We start from the raw sequence: 21,714 nt of genomic DNA, 5'->3' as shown, positions 1-21,714 counted from the left end.
ATGAGGAATAATGGAGAGCGTCATTTGGATTTGTGGACCGATGGGTCAATGTATCCCAAGGATCCATTTACAAATGTACCACCTCCATTTTACAACATTACAAACCTATTACATTTCACTCGTGATGGTAGACAAGGTTTGCTGGGTTATGTCCAACACTTGGAAACAAAAGTGATGGTTGCAAAACAGCAGAGAGATTTTCTACAAATAGAGAACACTGAAATAAAAACACTAAATGGGTTGTATGCAAAGAAGCTTATGGTGGCAAACAAAGAAACAATTCAAGACTTGGAGAAAAAGATTGATGCTTTAAGGAGAAAGGACACAACACTAGGGCAACGTAAAAGAAGAAGGCAGCTTTGCAACATAGAGAAAATGAAAGTTGGAAGTGGAGGGATGAAGAAGCGAGTACAGGCTGTAAGGTAATGTTAACTCTTGTTTCATATATATTTCTCTTTTTAGATTAGGTTCTTTGTTTGAAACTAGACATAAGTGATCAGATTTGATGTTATTCTATTTTTAGATCTTTACTTCATCTAGAGTCTAAGATACATTCCGAGGCTGGAGTGCATTACAGTCATTTGGTACCAAAAGGAATAGTGGAAAAGATGTTGTTTCAAAAAATCAATGAGAAGCATGTGTCTTCTTTTATAAACAAGAACCAACTGGATGCAACTCAGGTGCAAGAAATGCTGGATGAGATTGGCATCTCTCAGAAAGCATATAGTATACTGTTTAAGGCACTAGCAGAGAAATGTCAAAGTAAGAAGCATAAAGGTTCGTTACTTCCAAAACCAATGCAAGTAAAGTCTGCACGCCAACATGTGAACTCAGAGGTGTTTGAGAAGGTTAGTTCACCAGTATATATTGAAGCAACATTCGTTGCTAAGACAGAGAGGTACTCTTTAACCAACACAACAATATTTTCTTTGATCTTAAAGCTTTGATTAGGTACAAAGTTCATTTTTTTTAGATTAGTCAAGAAGAATGTGAAGGATTTTTAAAATTTGTTTTGAAACTGGATGAGTGTGAGATTTTAAAGAACAGAAAAATGGAGAGGGTTGCTATCACTCTAATAAACAGGGCCTTAGACACATCTATTACAAAAGATGATGCAAGATATTTCAGTGTTCAATCGGAGAATAACATATTGCCGCTTGGATCTTTTGAGGTATCTTCTTTATCATTGAATATGACTGTGTATTATGTTGAAATAATTTAAATATGAAACTTGTATTAAACATGAGCTTCTTCCTAATGACACAGGTGGATAAAGAAGACTTTCAAATTTTGCATTGGGTGTTTCATCAAACTACAATTCCATCACTGATTAGTGAGCAAAGAAATGGAAGGGCCCTTCATGTGCTTGGGTTCGGTGACTATAAAGTGGAATGGCACATGGCAGGGGATTTGAAGACTCTAAAATTCATGTATAACATAAGCAAAGGTGCAAATGCAAAGAGTCCATGTCTATATTGCATGTCAAGTGCCAAGACTTTAGATCGTGTACTATGGAACAAATCTCCTGATAGGCATTTAAAAGATAAAGATTTCAAAGCAATGCTTCATATTCCTCTATCCAGAGTGCATATATGCACGTTGCATGCACTATGTAGAATTGTAGAGAAGCTGGTGTATTATTTGTACATATGCTTTGCATGGATGTTAAATCCTAAAAAATAATCTCTAAAAGCAATCAAAGCAATAGAAAAAGTTCTATCAAACATTGGCTTGCATGGGGGGCATGTTAAAATTGAGGAGGAGGACAAGCGGTCACAAGGGGGCAACAAAGTACCAAGAAAACCATCAATAGGTAGTGTGAAAGCTAAAAGATTTTTGTCATACTGCCTCAAAGACTGTCGAGATAAAAAACAAGCAAAAGATGTTTAATCGATGGAAAGATCTACATAATGCAGTCAAGGACATTGGAAATGAAGGTTCAATCCAAAATCGGAAGGCAGATGTGTGGATTTCACTTGACAAGATCTTTGCATTCATGGAGAAAAAGAGCTGGAGCAATAGTGAGATAAAATTATTTGAAAACATATTAGAGACTTGGAGGAAGGCATTCATTGCAGGATGGAGTGATCAACATGTAACTCATTACATGGTAAGAACTTTAAAAACTGCTGCAATCTCAATACTGTGAGACCAGCTAATACATACATCTGATTTTTTCCTGTTGTCATTGATTGCAGCATATACTATATAATCATACACCATATTTCGCAAAGACGTACAGTTCATTGTCAATATAATCAACTCAAGGCATGGAGAAGTCACATTACATGGCAAGAACATGTTACTTTAAGCACACTAGACATGGTGGAGGCAAGAATCGAGCCAATAGTCTTTTAGAGTTACATCAATGGACTTACAGGAAATTGATTCACAAAGCAAAACAAAAAGACACATTCAAGTCCTCATCATTGACACGTGCAAAACAATTGATTAATAAAGAAAAGCGACAATGCGCTTGGAATTAGTCAATTACAAGAGAGCGCCATCAGTTGTGGCGTTGCTCAAGAGTCAGGGTTGGGAGAAGGTGGTCTAGATGAGGTGGGATTGAGCTTCTTCAGTGGTCTTCCTTCTTCATCTTCCTTTTCCTCTTCTTCCTCTTCATCTGTCGGGAGATCTATTTTTGGCATCTACACCGTTGGAGGCAACAGTTCTGACCGGCTTTTTCTTGTCCTTATTAGATATCTTTTTCCATATGGATGCAATGTGTCTAGGTCTGTAATTCCCGCTACAATAGCATGCGCTGTATATGACAGGTAGTAGGGGCATCTTAGTACTTGGCAACCATACCCCTGACCAAACACCCGTAGCGCGAACTGTTTCTCGACAAGCACCACCTTCTCAGCATTTAAAGGCACTTCGTGTCCACCACAAAACTTGGATAGTACTTTGAATGCGAATAAAGGGAATTTTGCATTTTCTTTTGAGAACTCCTTGTGAAATATAATGATCTGCGGATTAAAATTGTAATCATCATGCCTCATGCCACTGCTTGCTGTTGTCAATTTTAAGCAAGTGTCGTAAATTGCATATACCTTTTGATGATTCAAATGTCTTATATATTGAGCAAGAGCAACATCCTTTCGATGACCTATTGACTTTGAAAGGGAAGCTTCGGATAATCTTGAGCCTCCTTCTCTCTTCAGGAAATCATCATCATATACAAAAACTTGGTACCAATGTTATATGTTTAATTGACACAATCGACAAAGTCCACGTAAATCAAATTCTTATAGTTTAAGAAATCTTCGGCTCTATTACCTATTGATTTTCATCACCCTCAAGCATGGATCTTGTTCAGAAAGGGATCGTGGACTTACTGTCCTCATGCACAGTAGGTGCCAAAAGTTTACCCATATCTGCCAAACCAAGATGGTCGGCAATTGCTACAGCCTCCTCCTCGGAAGGCAATTGGGTTTCATATGTCCTAGCTTCATCGAACATCTTCTTTAATATCTCCCTGCCAGGCAGGTACTCGGAGTCTTGGACTGCAAAAATAACTAAATTGGAGCAGGTGACACTTCTTTGAGTGTATTGGGCATTTCTCCTCTACTCTATTACTGCAGTAGCAGCTGGGAATCTTTTCAAGACAACGGCTAAGCCTCCTCTTCATGACTTTGTCTGTTGCAAAATCAGATGGATGAACATATCGTTCACCATCGGACATAACGATATTGGAAAAAACAGTGTCTTCATACTCTTGCTCACGGTCACCCCGAGAACAATCCTACAAGAATTAATGACGTTCTCAAGAGAAAGTTCCTTGTCGAACATTAAAGACAACTCATGTAAACGCTCGTGGGCTTCTGCATTGTACAAAAACATAAACAACTTTTCTGCACAAGACTCTTCTGCCCTCGTCATCCGATTCATAGACAATGTCCAACTCTTTCGAAGACATGCCTAAAAAACATTTCAGTCAATTAGAACATGCACGCTTATTATACATGGGGTCAATACCTGGCGATAAGGAGATTTGGATATACACATGCAAGCCCCCTGTCAATCGGTACTAGCACCAAAAAAAGAGGGGTCAGTACCAAGCGGTAGAGGGCTCACACGGAATTCACGAGCCCATCACCGCTTGGTACTGACCCCTAAATTTAAAGAGACTTAAAGGGGTCAATAAGTTTTATTATTTTTTTATAGAGATGAAGCCTTTATATATATTAAATAAAAAATATACAAGCGGCATATTTTGCATTTTAGTTGTATTTTGTAAGCTAAAATAGTTTGTCTTCCAGGCCTGAAAGTTTAAGGCCTACCCTAAGCTTTGACTTGAAGGCCTATAAACTTACTTGGCCTTCATGGCCTATAAACTTACTTGGCCTTCATGTTTACACATTTGCAACCCACTACTACTCTAGAAAATTTGATTTCAATTGAAACCTTAGTTTCCATGGTGGCGGAGGGAGGGAGGGAGAGATGGGCATACCTATAGAAAATATTGAAAGCTTTGGCGATGCAGAGGGACGGCGATGGCGATGCAGAGGGACAAAAACGTAGGTAACTCAACGCAAATGGGTGTCTCAACTTATCACAGAGGCGGTTAGCTTTGAGGATTTCCTATTAGACTTAAACCTAGAAGGATTTTAGCATGCAAAGAAAATTTATGAAATGGCATGAATTTCTAAAAATGTATGTCCCAAATTGCTTGATTTGCTGGTTTGAGAGGAGTCCAATGGGAATTTGGGTACATTTCTCAAAAATATCCTCCCCGAACACTGCTCCCAAGGGAGATTTGGGACTTAAAAAACTAGTACCACACGAGGAGTTTTGGGACGTTATCAACTCATGCCACTCGTGCGGACATTTAAAAGGTTGGATGCATTAACGATGCGTGAATATGGTATGTACTATGTGCTCACTCATCGACTTTCTTACATGTGTTCATTTTTTTCACCTCTGAGTCTCTACAAAATAGCAGGAGCCAAACGCCATCACTGCTACATCCATCGTCCTCTGAGTCTCAGACTGCATCAGCCTCCTCAACGCCCCCCAAACTGAGCCAAACGCCATCAGCCTCTACATCCATTACAATTATTTCATAGTTTTTTCAAACCCTCTATTTACTTTTTGCTATCTATTTTGTGAATGTTGATAATAGTGTCTGTACAAAGCACTCAGGGTTTCATCGGGGTCCTTTTGGTCCCATATCGCTTAATACTGACCCCCTTGGCTCATGTTGCCCACCACGGGTCTAGTACCAAGCGATATTGGTACCTCTGGACTCCTAGACTCTTGTTTGTTTCATATAGCTTGGTATCGATCCCACTGTGATAACGTTGGTCATGGGGTCAATACCAAGCGGTACAAAGGCCTCCAGAATCCTGTCTGCTTTATATCGCTTGGTACCGACCCCACTGTGAGTCATGGGTCAGTACCAAGCAAAACAAAGGCCTTCGAGATCCTGTCTGCTTTATATCGCTTGGTACCGACCCCACTGTGAGTCATGGGATCAGTACCAAGCAAAACAAAGGCCTCTCGGATCCTATCTGCTTTATATCGCTTAGTGCTAACCCCACTGTGAGTCATGGGGTCAGTACTAAGCGAAACAAAGGCCTCCGAGATCTTTTCTGCTTTATATCCTTTGGTACCGACCCCACTGTGAGTCATGGGGTCAGTACCAAGTGAAACAAACGCCTCTGGGATCATGTCTGCTTTATATCGCTTGGTACCGGCCCCACTGTGAGTCATGGGGTTAGTACCAAGCGAAACAAAGGCCTCCGGGATCCTGTCTGCTTTATATCGCTTGGTGCCGACCCCACTATGAGTCATGGGGTCCGTACCAAGCGAAACAAAGGCCTCTAGGATCCTGTCTGCTTTATATCGCTTGTTAACCGACCCCACTGTGAGTCATGGGGTCAGTATACCAAGCGAAACAAAGGCCTCCGGGATCCTGTCTGCTTTATATCGCTTGGTGCCGACCCCACTGTGGGTCAGTACCAAGCGAAACAAAGGCCTCCGGGATTTTGTCTGGTTTTATATCACTGGGTACCAACCCCACTGTGAGTCATGGGGTCAATACCAAGGGAAACAAAGTGGGATCCTGTCAATACCAAGGGAAACAAAGCGGGATCTTGTCTGCTTTATATCACTTGGTACCGACCCCACTATGAGTCATGGGGTCAGTACCAAGCGAAAAAAAGGCCTTTGGGATCGTGTCTGCTTTATATCGCTTGGTGCCGACCCCAGAGTCATGGGGTCAATACCAAGCAAAACAAAGGCCTCCGGGATCCTGTATGCTTTATATCGCTTGGTACCGACCCCACTGTGATAACGTTGGTCATGGGGTCAGAGTACCAAGCGATTCAAAGGCCTCCGAAATCCTATCTGCTTTATATCGCTTGGTACCGACCCCACTATGAGTCATGGGGTCAGTACCAAGCAATTTGAAGGCCTCTGGAATTCTGTTTGCTTTATATCACTTGGTACTGACCCCAATGTGATAACGTTGGTCTTGGGGTTAGTACCAAGCGATACAAAGGCCTCCGGAATCCTATCTACTTTATATCGTTTGGTACCGACCCCAATGTGATAACGTTAGGTAGTTTTGTAGGAGCTTCGTCGCATTGAGCGACACATGCAGCGTGCGATATCCAGGCTCCCTTTCCAAAGGATTGTGCATGAAATTTGTGAGCAATAGAGTATTGGCATGCGGTGGCAATCATCTGCATTATTGTGTCTTCAAGAAATCACTGAGGACTAGATCATCAAGTTTTTTGAAGATGCTTACTTTCTCGTCGCTTATGCCCACAGGCTAACAATAAAGCCGAGGGATTTTGATACCCTTCGTCGATTGCGGTATAGATACGACCAGATGCTTGTTCCTATTTCTGTAAGCGATCCTCGAATGCAGCGTATCCTTACAGTCCCCCCCCACCATCCTCGTACAAGGCCATCTGAGATCTCCCGTGCTCCTCACGACAAGGACACCCGTTCTTAGAGTAGGTTAAGACTTGAACACCCCAGTGATGATGCCCCTCAAGTAGAACCTCACAAACAACTAGAACCGGAGGCACAACCACAACCGAAGGCTACTGCAGCACAGCCACACAGCCCTCCGCTGAAGTTGAAATTGTTGTAGAAGAAGAAGATGCAGACAGGATAGAGAGGGAAGTAAGTCTGATTGAAGCAAACAGGATAGAGAGGGAAGTAAGTCTGATTGAAGCAAACAGGATAGAGAGGGAAGTAAGTCTGATTGAAGCAAACAATATCAGAGAATTGAGAGTTTTGGAGGTTGCTGCGCCGGTTAGAGCGGCATTTTAACTTCGGGGCCAAAGAGTTGTCAGGTGTCTGGATGGATATGATTTAAATGTTTTGAGGATTGACGCAACGAAAATCATAGATAACATTGTCAATATTTTACTATGGTATGTATAGTATATACAATGCATGATGTATATAGTATGATGCATGACGGAGCTAAGTACCAGTGGACTAATTCTTTGTTCTTTTCATTGTTGGCCATGAGTTACACAAATACATTAGGTATCCAATAGCTTGATCATAAGTGGTTATGTCAACGAATGGTTCACCGATATCCAGTAAACTAAGTTTTATGACTAAGTTTTCTATCGAGTTTCATTGGTGTAGGAATTGGTTTGGAACTTTCCATGTTGAACCTCTTGACTAGTTCTTGGATGTACTTGGACTACTTAATGACTGTACCATCATCTTCCTATAGAGACTACATACCCAAATAGTAGTGCAAAAGACCAAGATCTAATATCTCAAAATTTGAGGCAAGGTCATCCTTGAAGGATGTAATGAAATCCTCGTTGGTGTCTGTCACTAGCATATCATCTCCATAGAGAATGACAATAATGCATCCTTTTTCACATATAAAGTGCTTTTCATAGGACTGTTTCGAAATCCTTGTCTAGTTAAATAGGCATGAATCATTTGGTACCAAGCTCTAGAGCATGTTTTAAACCATATAAAGAATTTATTAAGCTTGCATACCTTCTGTTCTTCTTGACCAAGTTGTGTAAACCTGCCTGGTTGACTCACATAAACTTCTTCTTGAAATTAACATTGTTTTGATGTCTAGTTAGTGCACTTTCTATCCATGATGGACTTCAAAGCAATAACAAATTAGATAGCGATCATACGGGAAGTGGGAGAAAAAATTACATCATAATCAACAATCCATTTCTATTAAACATGACCTTTGGCAACAATTCTGGCCTTGAATCTGTCAATAGATCGATTTACCTTTCTCTTGACTTTTAAAACCCACTTAGTACGAATAGCTTTCTTGCCAAGTGGTAGATTCACTAAATCCCACGGGCATTATTCTAAATGGAATGAATTTCATCCTACATGGCTTTCACCCAATTTGGATCTTCTTGAGCCTCTTTAAAAGACTCAAGTTTACCTACATCATGTAGAGAACCAAGAAATGCAAACTTTGCAATATCTAGTGTGAAGAAGTGGTTTGAGCAGACAATTTGCTATCCTACAAGGTGCTTCTAATCCATTTACTACATCTCCCAATAGCTAATCTCAAGTTAGTGCATCAATTCCTGGAGCATTCCCCCCCTTATAACAAACAAGGATTAGTAGGCAAAACCTGTTGAGAATCAATAAAACTGCACATGTAACAACCCATCAAACATGTTCAGAGAATCGGCAGAAGCATGCTTATTGAATTTCATCATTTGGATAGAAAAAATCCTCTATAAAAATGACATTCCTACTGTTAGTAATCTTCTTAGTGAGTGGATTATAGAGATGATAACCTTTGCTTTCAACACTATAACCAATAAAAATGCATTTCATTGCCTTATCATCAAGCTTAGTTCTTCTTTGTGTTGGCACATGTGCATATGCCAAACAACCAAAACATGCATGTATTCAACCTTAGGTTTTTGATTGAACCAAGCCTCATAAAGAGTTGTAGTCTTCAAAGCTTTAGTGGGGTATTTGTTGAGCACATAGGTAGCACAAAGAACTATTTCTCTTCAAAACTTGTGTGGAAGCTACTGACCTTCCATCCAAAACTTCTGTGGAAGAGATACTGACCTTTAACCATGCATCTAACCATCTACATGAGAGTCTTATTTTTTCTTTCAGCAACACCATTTTTTTGTGGTGTATAGGGAGTTGTACATTGATGCTTAATGCCTTTTTGTCCCAAAAAATATTTGATTGTATGAGACATATACCTTCCCCCCAACACGACTGAGAATGAAGAGTTTCAATTTTTAAACCAGTTTCATTTTCAACCATAGCGAAAAATCTTTGAGCGTATTAGATATATACCTCCCCCCTAGCGTGTCTAAGAACGAAGAGTTTCAATTTTTAAACCAGTTTCATTTTTAACCATAGCAAAAAGTGATGAAAATGAGAAAATACCTCTGATTTTCCCTTCATGGAGTAAGATCAGTCGTACTTATAGTAGTGAGAATTATCTCACCAATACCTTTGATGGGGTAAGAAGCATTGTTGGCACAAGTAACAGTGTGACCATCTTGTGTAGTCTCCATGTGTTTGACCAAATTCGTTGAGAAGTTATGTGCTTAGAAGCACCACCACCACTGTCAAGAAACCACTTGTTAGAGACAGTTGCACTAAGACATACATCCTATTCAGGATTATAAATACAAATAGCCATTAATGAGAATTCTTAGTGGACAATGATATTCAAACAGTCCTATTTCTTGGAACTCTGAGTATCAGAGGTAGAATTGCTAGAGTCATTAGATTTCTTTTTTCTTATTTTAAAATTTGAAACAATTTTTAACTGTCTGACCGGGCTTCTTGTAATACCAACAAGTCACCTTCTTTGGCTGTTCACAATCACCCTTAGCCTCAGAAGTGTTGTTAAAATTTGTCTTCTGCTTAAATTTCTTACCCTTATCCTTGGCTATTAGAGCCTGATCACTACTAGAACTCTCAGAAATATTTTTTGCCAATTGTTTCTCCCTTGGAATAGCAAGCTAACACGCTCTTGATAGGTAAGCGGGGATGGTAGATCCGAGAACTCTCAAAAACATTCTTTCTAGTTCCTCGTGCAACAGTAAGCTAACAAGCTCCTCATAGGTAAGAGAGGTTGCATTGTCTCTCAAAGAAAGACAGAGGAAAGTATGGAAACCCAAATAAGATTCGGGCAAAGACTTAAGGGTGATGTTAATCATGTCCTTTTCACGAATGAATTCATTAATATTGAGAATGTCTCTCAAGTCTTGTAATTTTGTTAAATTTCCATTCATGGACTCCTTTTCTTGCATATTTTCATTATAAAGTTGCCTTCTGATATAAAGGCAATCCTTGCATCAAGAGTGTTCCAAGAAAGCATGAATGTTTTACAAGAGGCAATGCGTGGAACAATAGACCTTGTAACTAACAAGGCAATTAATGCAAAAGCTTGAGCGTCATGTGAATCTCATCTTCTTTGGTCAACAACTTTTGTTTGCCTCTGGGTTTGTTGGGGCCCTGATCCCTTTGAGGAGTAGAAGATGCAATTGTGCCAAGACGAGGGTCATCACCTCCATTGATATAACCCCATAAGCCCTTTGTAAAATAAGGACACTTCTGACCATAAAACTTTGTAGGGAGTAATTTGACCCATCTAATGTATTCTCTTTGGAAAGAATACCAAACAAATCATTTGATGAGTTATTTGGCCATATATGACTACTTGAGAATCTAAAAAGTAAAGATGATAAGCTTAAATTTGATAAGGAAAGATGTTAAAAGAAAGGTTGAATTTTTGAACATTCCACCAAGCTACTGAATTGTTTGATCGGTAGATTGGAGTCTTCGATCGGACAATTATAAAAGATGAATCGGAGGCTTCGATCGCATAATTAGAGAAGAAGAATCACCAATGGACTATACTCTTGGATCACCGATTAGAGAATGTGAAATCGGCGATTGCAGAATGGACAATTTGAGAAGTACTATCAGATGATTGGAAAACCATCGATCAAACGACAATTGAAAAGTGACCGATCGAATGATTGGAAAACAAGAATCACACAATTAAAAAGTGCAATCGGGCAATTGATCTTCATAATATAAAAAAAACAATCATCGATTGGAAAATGATTAGAAAAGTATGCTTGCAAATTAGAAAAGTTGAATCAAATGATTGAAAAAGTACAATCATTAGGTGAAATATGGACTCTCATTTTTGCCCCTTAAGGATTTCCACACCTCCTCTCTCTAGAGAAATGGGCTCATGGGGTGAAATTTTTACAAATCAAATCAAAAATTGGCGGAGATTGCCCATTTGGAATCTACTCATCGAGACCAATAATATATAGTATGATGGAAAATTTAGATTATTCAAGAAGTCCCCAAATTGGTGATGGTAACATGCCATGTCATCACCAATTTGGAGACTTCTTGAATATTCAAAATTGCTTATCATGCTATATATCATTGGAAAGGTCTCAAAAAGTAGATTCCGAATGTCCAAACTCCGCTCACTTTTGAGTTGATTTGCAAAAATTTCACCATGAGCCCATTTTTCTAGAGAGAGGAGGTGTGGAAATTCTTAAGGGACAAAAATGAGAGTCCATATTTTTCCTAATGCACCAATTTAAAAATTACAATTAAGCAATTGGACTTGCCGAGAGGAAGCTGTGATGATTGGAAAATCAGAGCGATTCTGTGAAGCGATTGGAGAAGTTCACGATTGGAGAATTTAACAATCGGAGAAGATGGCGCGACTGATGAACCTGTGAAATCACAACGACGACAATTTCCAAATAAAGGAAAAATTGGAAAACTGGAAAAAATTATAGAATGAGAAGAACCATTACAAGCACCGATTGTATGCGAGTTTTACTGTTTGGAACGATTATACCGCCCAACAATTGGAGACGATCGTCGTTGATTGCTCAGCATCAATTGTAGACTTGTGCACGATTGCTCAAACTGTAGACATGCAAGATTGCATAAAAATGTTCCATGGGGAATTATTTTGTAAGGCCTTTTATTTTGTATAACCTTACAAAGGTAATTTTCAAAGCACTGAACGTTATTTGTGTATCTTAAATATGTATGATCGTTATGACTTATGTTCAATATGTTGTAGCTAACTTTCCAAGGAATGTTCAATTCCTCATGGACATAAGGCTACCATGTTGTAGTAGCTAAGTTTCCAAAGAATGGTTGAATACAAGTAAATGTGACAAAGTGGACATAGTAAAATTTAATCCCACCATCTTTGTGCCATAAGATGTGTATGCTTTAAGCATTCAACCAATTTTCCATCCGCTGACTTCAATGTGTGCATCAAAGCTCACACACATTGAAAGACAAGCATATATAGTTTGTGAAGAGGATAGTCTAAGACTCTTAGGCTATGACCCAGGTCCCAAAGTCTTCATGCTTGCTTTTTAGAGCCTTGACCAAAGGCAAAGTATGAGTGAAGAAAATCTTTGATCATTTACACCAAAATTCTTTAAAAGCTTCAAATGTTAAACCTTTAGTTTCAAAATTTGAAAGTATTTTAAAAATTTAGAAGGTTCAATTACATTAAATCCAGATATTTTTCAAGCAATGGCTTAGTTTGGAACACCTTGTGCACCCCATCTTTGAGATGCAAGATGAAGTAGTGGGTGGAATGGAGTGAAAGTATAGTCCATGCATAGGATAATTTATGATGGACTAAATAGCCTCTTGAAATAAAAACAACTTTAATTGCAGTGAATTTATTAGAATCCCTTTAGTTATAACATAATCTAGAGCTACTTCAGATCAATGGATGTCAAATATAATACACACATAACTAAATAGCCTCTTGAAATAAAAACAACTTTAATTGTAGTGAATTTATTAGAATCCCTTCAGTTATAACATAATCTAGAGCTACTTTAAATCAATGGATGTCAAATAGAATACACGCTTAACTATACTAAGATAATAACCTCTCAAACTCTCTAGAATAACTTTCCATTATCATATAACTATACTAGGATAATAACCTCTAAACTCTCCAGAATAACTTTCCATAATCATATTTCTTCTCATTTGATTTGCTCTTAAAACACGAATTAATTATGCAAGAAAGATTTAAAAATGAAAATCTCAATTATAACAAATTAGAAGAAATGATTGTGGCCTTTTATCTTCCAAATTCAAATATTTGCACGCACATCAAGTGGTGGAGGAAGAAAACACACACTGGTTCACCCCTTGGTGGAGCCACCCAGGTCAAGGTGTCGCGACCTGCTTGGAAGGTGTCGTGGAGGCGTGTGGCGATGGTGACAGAAGGGCGCGATGGCTCCCAAATCTCTAATCCCTTGAGCAGCCGGGCTTTGTGGACGAGCGCAGCTCCATGGATGCTGCGGCGGACTTCAGTGTCAGAGTTCATCGCGACGCGCTCATCGGCGAGGGTGCAGAAACAGCTGCAAGCTCAAAGCTACCTCAAAGTTACGAGCTCACCCCCAGACTCACACACAGACAACGGCGGCAACACCTTTCTCCACAATGCTGCCAGAGCTGCCAACCTTGCCCAGGTCAGAACCCTAATCCCTCTTGCAACAGTGTCTCCAGATAGAAAACTCTGCAGGTTTCAAGCCCTTGCACTACATTTCTAAACATCATGGTAAAGGATGGTGCCATGCTCTCAAAATGGTTCTGACGAAAGGGGGGTACACCAACGCTGGCAATTTGGAAGGCGATACTCCTTTACACATCGCAGCCAGAGCTCGGAACATCCCTGCAGTCGAAGCTTTGGTGGACCATGAGCTTCAAACTCGGGTAGGTGTTGTCAATCTGGCCGTGAACAAGAGTAACCAAACCCCGCTCGACATCGCCGTGGAAGCCACACCCGATCCAACCATGTCTGATAAGATCTTGACATTGGTCAATGGCTCCCATTTCCTCAACCAGCTTTTTCAATCTGTCTGGAATACCACATCCAGCGGTGGCAAGAATAATGGTGGAGTTGCAGAGAAAGACTCCCCTTAAGCAATCCTCTTGTGGCTACTCTCACTCCAACATAGCTCTACAATTTTTTCTGTGGAGTACTTGAACACATTGTGGCGGCTGAATGGACCACTCAAGCAGAAAATCTTCATGCAATGGATGAAAGGGGGTGCATGGCTGTACTATGGTCTGCTTTGGCTAGTACCAAGGTCAGATTTTGATGTGAATTATGTGTATGATGGTGGGCAGACCATCCTCCATATTGCTCTTCTGGAAGAGTGTGAGGATATGGTGAAGCGCATCGTTAAGAGACAAGACTTGGTGGAAGCTGACACTGAGGATGAAAAGGGGATCACTCCAGTGCAGCATGCTGTGGAAAAGGGCTTTCGAGAGATTGAAATTTTGCTCATGAGGCGGCCTGAGGTGAAGGAGAGCGTGGATATGTTGTATAGAGCTAGGCAGGTTTATGTGGATGCTGCCAATGCCATTCTAGTGGGGGCTGCCCTCATTGCTAGTGTCACCTTTGCAGGGTGGCTGCAGCCTGCTTTGGGCTATGTCAATGGCAATGGGAATGTGGGGACATATGCAGCAATTCAAGGCCACTCCGGTATCTCGAGTTTTTGGGTCTTCAACAGCCTTTCTTTTCTATTTGCCATGGCAACAGTGTTGGCAGGAGCAGGAGGGGTACTCCCAAGGCCGAACGTGTACATCGGCACTGCGGTGCGTCTGATAAAGGCATCTCTATCCATGGCTGCATTCTTGCTCCTCTTGTCTTCTATGTTTGGGATAGCAGCCTTTTGTAGTGCTGGGTTTGCAGTGCTGCCACCAATGCTCAAATGGAATATTAGCATGATTGTTACTGTGGGACTCGGGGGATCTGTGAACGTTATCATGATGGCATGGTTTTTGAAGAAATTGTATCATCTGAGGCTGGGCTACATCAAGAGGATGAAAGAAGAGGCCTTGAAGAGTCGCTTGGAGGCCAAAGCTCGGAGGAGTGTGTCATTTGTCCAAGAGTATATGTCCGAGTAGTATGTCAGTGTATTGAGATCACATATCTTAACTAATCACCATGCAAGGTAAAGGTGTATCTTGAATCAATAAAAAATAGCCTACTATGGCTCTTTCATCTAGGGAAATCATTGAGTATAACGTGACAAATTTTGGGGGACTTGGAGTAGTCCAAGAGAGAGTATTGAAATTCATTTGTAAGTGGACTTTAAGAGAGACGATTGCAAATCATTGCATTGCAAAATTACATGTGTAGATGCTCGCTCTAGTGTAAGGTCCCTTTTATAAGGAGTTGTCATGTTTGAGTTTTCTGGATAACCAACAAGACTAGGTTTAGACACCAAATGAATGGCCATTGTTAGACTTGGTACACTACCAAACAAGCTTTATGCAAGGGGAGATTGGTATTTCCATGTATGGTTGCACTGAGGTTTGAAAGAGACATTCTCAAGACATCTCATCCTTAGGATGCAGGAACAGAGTATGACTCCATCATGAAGAATCACGTGTGGGGACTTGTGGATCGTCCACAAAAATGCAAGATTGTTGGCACCAAGTGGGTGTATTAGCCTACTTATATATTTAATGGCTCACTAGTGGAGAAGTATAAGGCATGGCTCATGGCGAAGGGTTTTGCACAAGTCAAGGGATTCAACTTCTAGGAAACATTTGCCTTCACAACCAGACTCAACAATTCGCACAGTCCTCATCTTATGGGTGGCCAATTATGTAAATAGATGTAAAGTTTGCTTTTTTGAATGGACATCTCAAGGAGGATGTGTATGTAGTACAACCACAAGGATTTATGATCCGAGCCATTCATAAGATAATGTTTTCAGACTCAGAAAGGAGATGTAAGGGCTCAAATAGTCTCCCTAAATGTGGTACCAACAATTAATAGTTACTTTGCAAGTATTGGTCTTATAAAAAGCTTACTAAATGCAAATTTGTATGTTTGCTCTTAGGGCAAGTGCCATGATCATTGTCATTCTTGTGAATGACCTTATTTTGATAGGCAACCATGAAAAGGTGTTCTTGTAGACAAACAAGATGTTGAGTCAAGAGTTTGAAATGATATACCTTGGGCTCATGCAATTTTGTGCATTCTATTTTTATCTCTTGGCAAAAATATGTTGGGGTGATTTTGAAGACATTTTGCATGATTGCATGCATTCCCATGGAGGTTGATGCAAAGTTGTCTGTAAAGACCTTTCTCTATTGGTGGTTATGAAGTAGTATAGGAGGCTTGTGGAAAGTGTCATCATCTTCTTATGTAATACACCACCAGGCATTAGCAATTGGGTGTGTTGAGCAAGGTCTCAAACAAGCCTTGAGAGAAGGGAGGATGTAAGTGTTTTGAGTACATCCGACAAGAGTATGACATTACCTACACTTTTGGTAAGACCTTAGCTGGGTTTTGTAGCCTCGATTGGTGAAGATATTGTGCCACTAGGAGGTCGGTAATGTATTGCTTATTCCTTGGATCTAGAGTTATCTTAGGTATCAACAAAAGTTGCTCTTTCCTCTATGAAGGCTGAGTACAAAGCAACATGCTTTCATATGAAACAATCTTGTTGAGGAGGATTTTGGGGGATGTGGGTGCAGCTCAAGAGTAGCCAATAAAGTTACAATAATGCAAAAACCAAATTTACATGGTGATTGCAACAGTCCCAATGTTTTATGCTCCCACAAAGCACATGTGCAAGCTTATCATGGATGCAAAGGTAGAGATGGCCTATTATTCAGAACAGAGAAATGTGTGGACATCTTCATCAAGGCTCTTGGGAAAGATCTTCCAGACTAGCATCTTCTCTGACTCGGTTTTGGACCAAAGAGGTAGATGAAAAATCAATTCTCAACTCTCTTCATAATTGACTACATGGTTCTAGCTAGCTTTACATTATAAGTTCCCCTTTATGAGGAGAAGCCATTGTGTTGTAGACTAGCACAAGCGCCCAGTAGAGCTGGACATTGGGGTGAGGCCATACGTAGTTTGACGGTTAATAAAACGATTTACGTAGGCTTGACATGATGCCAAGTAGGCTACATGTAAGTGTGAGATGATATACCCATATCGAACCACACTAAGGGTATAGGGAGGTCTTCTTAACATATTCTTAATTCATGGTGCCGAACTGAGCATCCAAATGGCCTTGGATGGGCCTAGAAGGCCACGCCAAGGTTTTTGGTCCCTTGTTTAGTCTATCATTACCCTAGTCGGGTGATGTGTAGTTAGTTGGGTCCTATCAAACTCAATGCAAAGGTGGTCGACATAGACCTTGCCCATGGATACTATATATAGAGGAGCTCGACAACTTCCATCATATTCAAATTATGAATTTTAGATCTACCTTCACTGCTCTATGCACCCTTCTTTCCTAATGCATACAATTCTCCATTTTAGTGTCTTACCAGATCACCCTCTAAGCTACATGCATTGCTCTATGCACCTTGTGTTCATAATGCATACGATCCTTCATTTTAATGTCTTACCAGATCACCACCTAAGCTCTCTCAAGGGAGAGAGCATAATTGTAATATTTGTTTGAACCAAATAATTTGAAATTGTTCTCCAATTCTTGTGGAGTTCTTGTTCTATGAAAGTCCTACTATTTTTGTCAGTGTACATGCTATATTCTCTTGCACGATCTTTCTAGTGGGACTAATTGCCTTGAATTTGGCTATACCAAAACCCTCAAGTACCTCCTCCTATACTTTTAATAAGAGGTAAAAGTTTTGCATATTGTTTGTTAGAATTTATTTCCCAAAAATAATAATGCATAAGTTGAATATTACTTCTTTTTGTAAGACCTTGATTATTAAACATAATGCATAAGCTTAAGATTTGTCTATTTTATGGTGATTGTTCGTCAAGATGAGCTCATCCATATAAATAACAATAACATATGCTCTATTAAAAAATAACATACAAGTTCTACAAAAGTATATAGTAAGTAAGCATCAATATATTGGTACCATGCTCGTGGGGCTTATTTGACTTTGTAGAATACATTTTGTTTGAGTTTGTGATCCTTTGTCAAGATGAGCTCATCCATATAAAGAACCATAAACAAGTAAAATTTGTAAATAACAGTTTGTATCTAAAGGGCTACAAAAAGTATAATATTTAAATAGTAAACATCAATCTAATGGTCCCATGCTTGTGGGATGGTTGGTTTGAGTTTGTAGAATACCTTTTGTAGCATACATACTATCATGCCCCATAAACCCTCCTCCTAAGTGCTTCACATATAACTCCTTTTCACTGAGAAAAAGTACAATTTATAGTCATTTCATATCAACCCTTTTGTAGAACTCCTTTTGTAGCATACATACTATCATGCCCCATAAACCCTTTTCCTAAGTGCTTCACATATAACTCCTTTTCACATATAACTCCTTTTCACTGCGAGAAAAAGTACAATTTATAGTCATTTCATATCAACCCAACCCCCCATGTATTAACAAAGCTAGGATGGTGCAAATTATGGTCAAGTTGGCTAGGGAGAAAACGTTTTCTAAAATTTAAACCCTTTGATTTTGTAAACTTTTTGGCAATTAATCATGCCTTGTATTTTTTCCAAAGTAACATCAAATCTACTTTTGGGTTTGTAAACCCACTTGGTTTCGATGAGTTTACATTTTGGAGGATGATCCAACAAGACACCAAGTGTAGTTTCTTATGATAGAGACATATTTATCTTACATGGTTGGCACCCTTTTTGTGGATTTCCTTATATAGTTTGGAAAGGTTGGGGGCTCGTAAACCTTGAGCACCTTTGGCATATGAGTATAATTTAAAAGATTCTCTCAAGTTGTGATTTTCTCCTCTCCTTTTGGAGATGTAAAGATCTTAAGGATGGTTAGAAAGTTTGATCATCTAAAAATTTGCTTACTTCACTCATTAAGGGATGGCTTATTCCTTTTGCAACATATAGTAGGATTTGGGTCTTTGTATTTAGAATTCACTTTTAAAAGAAATGGTATGGATTATCCTTCATGAGAAGAGGATGCAAGAAATTATGCATTATAAGTAAAGATTACAAGTTTCTAGTTATTGTTTTGCTGCATGAAGAAGGAGATGGAAGCTCCTAGTCCATCCAATGTGGCTACTCTTGGAATACCATATCTTGGCTCACTATAATCTTCTTTTCATAGAGACAATGACTCCATGATATTTTTACATTCATTGGTACATTTGGGCAAAAACTAAATAGGGAAATGCCTAGCTAAGATCGATTAACTATTACCTCATTATTATTGAATAAGAAGAAGATTCCACACAGTATTAGGGTCCCCCATAATGAAAGTGAATCCATGCTAAATTAACTAAATAGGGAAATGACTAGTTAAGATCAATTAACTATTACCTCAATATTAAACCAGGTATTAAACCAGGAGAAGATTCCACACACAACATTAAGATCCCATAATGGAAATGGAAATACCCTCCAAGCTCACAACTTGGGTTTCTATTATTAAAGGGAAAATGCATTTTTTGTGTTTAGATTGTGTCCTTTTGAAGTATGCTTCCACCAACTCAAAATAGTGCATTCTCTGAAATTGTGTTGTCAAGAAGAAAAACTTCCAAATTGGAAGTTTACATTGTGTCATTTTGAAGTATGCTTCCACTAACTTAAAATAGTGTACTCTCTCTAGGTGTTAAGTCAAGAAGTACATTGTGTCCCTTTGAAAGATGCTTCCACCATCTTAAAATAGTGCACTCTCTCTAAGTGTTAAATCACCAAGTACATTGTGTCCCTTTGAAGTATGCTTCCACTAACATAAAATAGTGTACTCTCTCTTAGTATTTAATCAAGAGGAACATTGTGTCCTTTTGAAGTATGCTTCCACTAACTTAAAATAGTGTACTCTCTCTAAGTGTTAAATGAAGAAGTACATTGTGTCCCTTTATATTAAATAGTGCACTCTCTCTCTAAGTGTTAAATCAAGAAGAAAAACTTCCAAATTGGAAGCACTTTTTTTCTTGGAAAGTAACTTTGTCACTTGCGATATAACACCCATAAGAAGGATAACCACTATTTAGCTATTTATTACAAACCCCACATAATTAATTTTGTTTGAAAATAATTTTTGTATTAATATATAACACTTTCTAGTTATTTGCAAACCCCACATATAGGGACTAGAAACCACCACATATACAAAGGAACTAACCCATTATAAAACAAAATCCATATCTTAGCAATGTCTCAAGTGAGTACTAGAGCTTAAAGTCACTATCACAACAACCACCACCCAAGTGAGCCTCTTTGCCATCCCTACAAGGCTCCACTCAAGAAGGTTAAATCTACCCAACCTTCCACATTGATCCCAACAAAGCATAACCTCTCTACAAATTAACATGAAGAGCCTTTCACTAGAGACCCAAGTAGTCCCAAGAGAGCTGCAATGCAACTTTCCAATGTGGGTGCACTAGCTTTTCCACATCTCATCCTCACTCTATTTTGTCACACCAGAACGGTCCTTGCTACTAGAAGGAAGAGATATATTTTCCTAGATAGGGGCAAATAGAGATTGGCCTTTGTGGAGGTTCTCTCTCACAAAAGGCGGGGGTAGAGGAAGCTAATAGAAGAGGGAAATCCACAAACAAGCCTATGTAGCATACATCCATCAAAAGCAAGAAAAATTCAATAGTATACAAGCAAGCAGAATGAATTGAAGAGCTCACAAATATTCTATTGTTTGCAAGGGAATAAATGTGTGTTGCTTGGTGTCAAAATTGACTTATATATGAAAGTTTAATTTTAAGCACGTATGTACACAAAGTTCTTAGACTTTCTTTATCAAACATTAAGCTCAAGGTAAGGCCGTTGTTTTTAATATGTAAGACCACTTCCTTTATATTTTCCAACACCGTCTTACAAAAGACAATTACCCGTTTGAGCGGGTAGTATGGCAAAGCACCACCTTATGGTAAGTTGGGTGGGTAAAACTATGTTAACCTATGAAGTGGCTAACATACCCCCCTTCCTAATGGTGATGATTGTGTCCTCATGCTGCCCAAGTTTGGTGGTGAAAGCTAATACCATGGTGGAAAGTTGTGGATAGTCCAGGATATGCCATGAAAAGTTAGTGTGCAAAGTGTTATGGTTCAGGACCAATACGTCATAGCTGGATGCAAGGCTATTGGTGATAAGATTTGGGTAGCCATGGGCAAAGTGTTATGGTTCAGGACCAATACGTCATAGCTGGATGCAAGGCTATTGGTGATAAGATTTGGGTAGCCATGGGCAACATGTCGATGTAACATGAAAGGTAATGCAAAGTAGAATCTCTTCACATGCAAGGCCTCCTTCTCTTGTGGGTCCTTCTAATTATTAAGGCAATTGGAAGAAGCAAACCGTGCGCTCTTTGATTGATGAAGCGACCACCACTAAAATGAATGATTGGCATGGATAGATGGATGTTCGGACCTTGTTGGCATGATATGATATTATTCCCCACCTCCTAGTGATAGGTGGGCTTCTCGTGGTTTAATCTATTGGCTAAGGCAAGGTTAGGTGTGTGGAAATGTAGTTCAAGCAAAGATTGCATGCATTGAAGCTCTTGTTGGAGGTACTCACAAGGCTGATGATTCCCTAGAGTAATGAGCCATACCATGGGCTAGGCTTATGCCCGCTATGGTCTCTCCATCCAAAGATGTATCTAGAGGTTTAGGATTGATGAGGTGCAAGATGTTCATGCATACTATGAGGTGCGAGATGTGAAAAAAAAAATGTGATGCCTGTAATGAAATATGTAGGTGACTTGTATGGGCGATAGGCAGAAGTTGTG

The 21,714-nt window shown here is 39.4% G+C and overlaps 2 pseudogenes; both read left to right on the top strand.

The window, feature by feature from the left end:
- LOC147619427 (uncharacterized) lies at window positions 1–6,964 on the top strand (annotated as a pseudogene).
- Window positions 6,965–13,150: 6,186 nt separating this feature from the next.
- On the top strand, window positions 13,151–15,764 carry LOC147619426 (uncharacterized; annotated as a pseudogene).
- Window positions 15,765–21,714: the final 5,950 nt, after the last annotated feature.

Source organism: Cibotium barometz, chromosome 33, assembly GCF_041138505.1.
Source record: "Cibotium barometz isolate CiBa-2024 chromosome 33, ASM4113850v1, whole genome shotgun sequence".
Taxonomy (NCBI): domain Eukaryota; kingdom Viridiplantae; phylum Streptophyta; class Polypodiopsida; order Cyatheales; family Cibotiaceae; genus Cibotium; species Cibotium barometz.
This window is presented reverse-complemented; position numbering and strand designations above follow the sequence as displayed.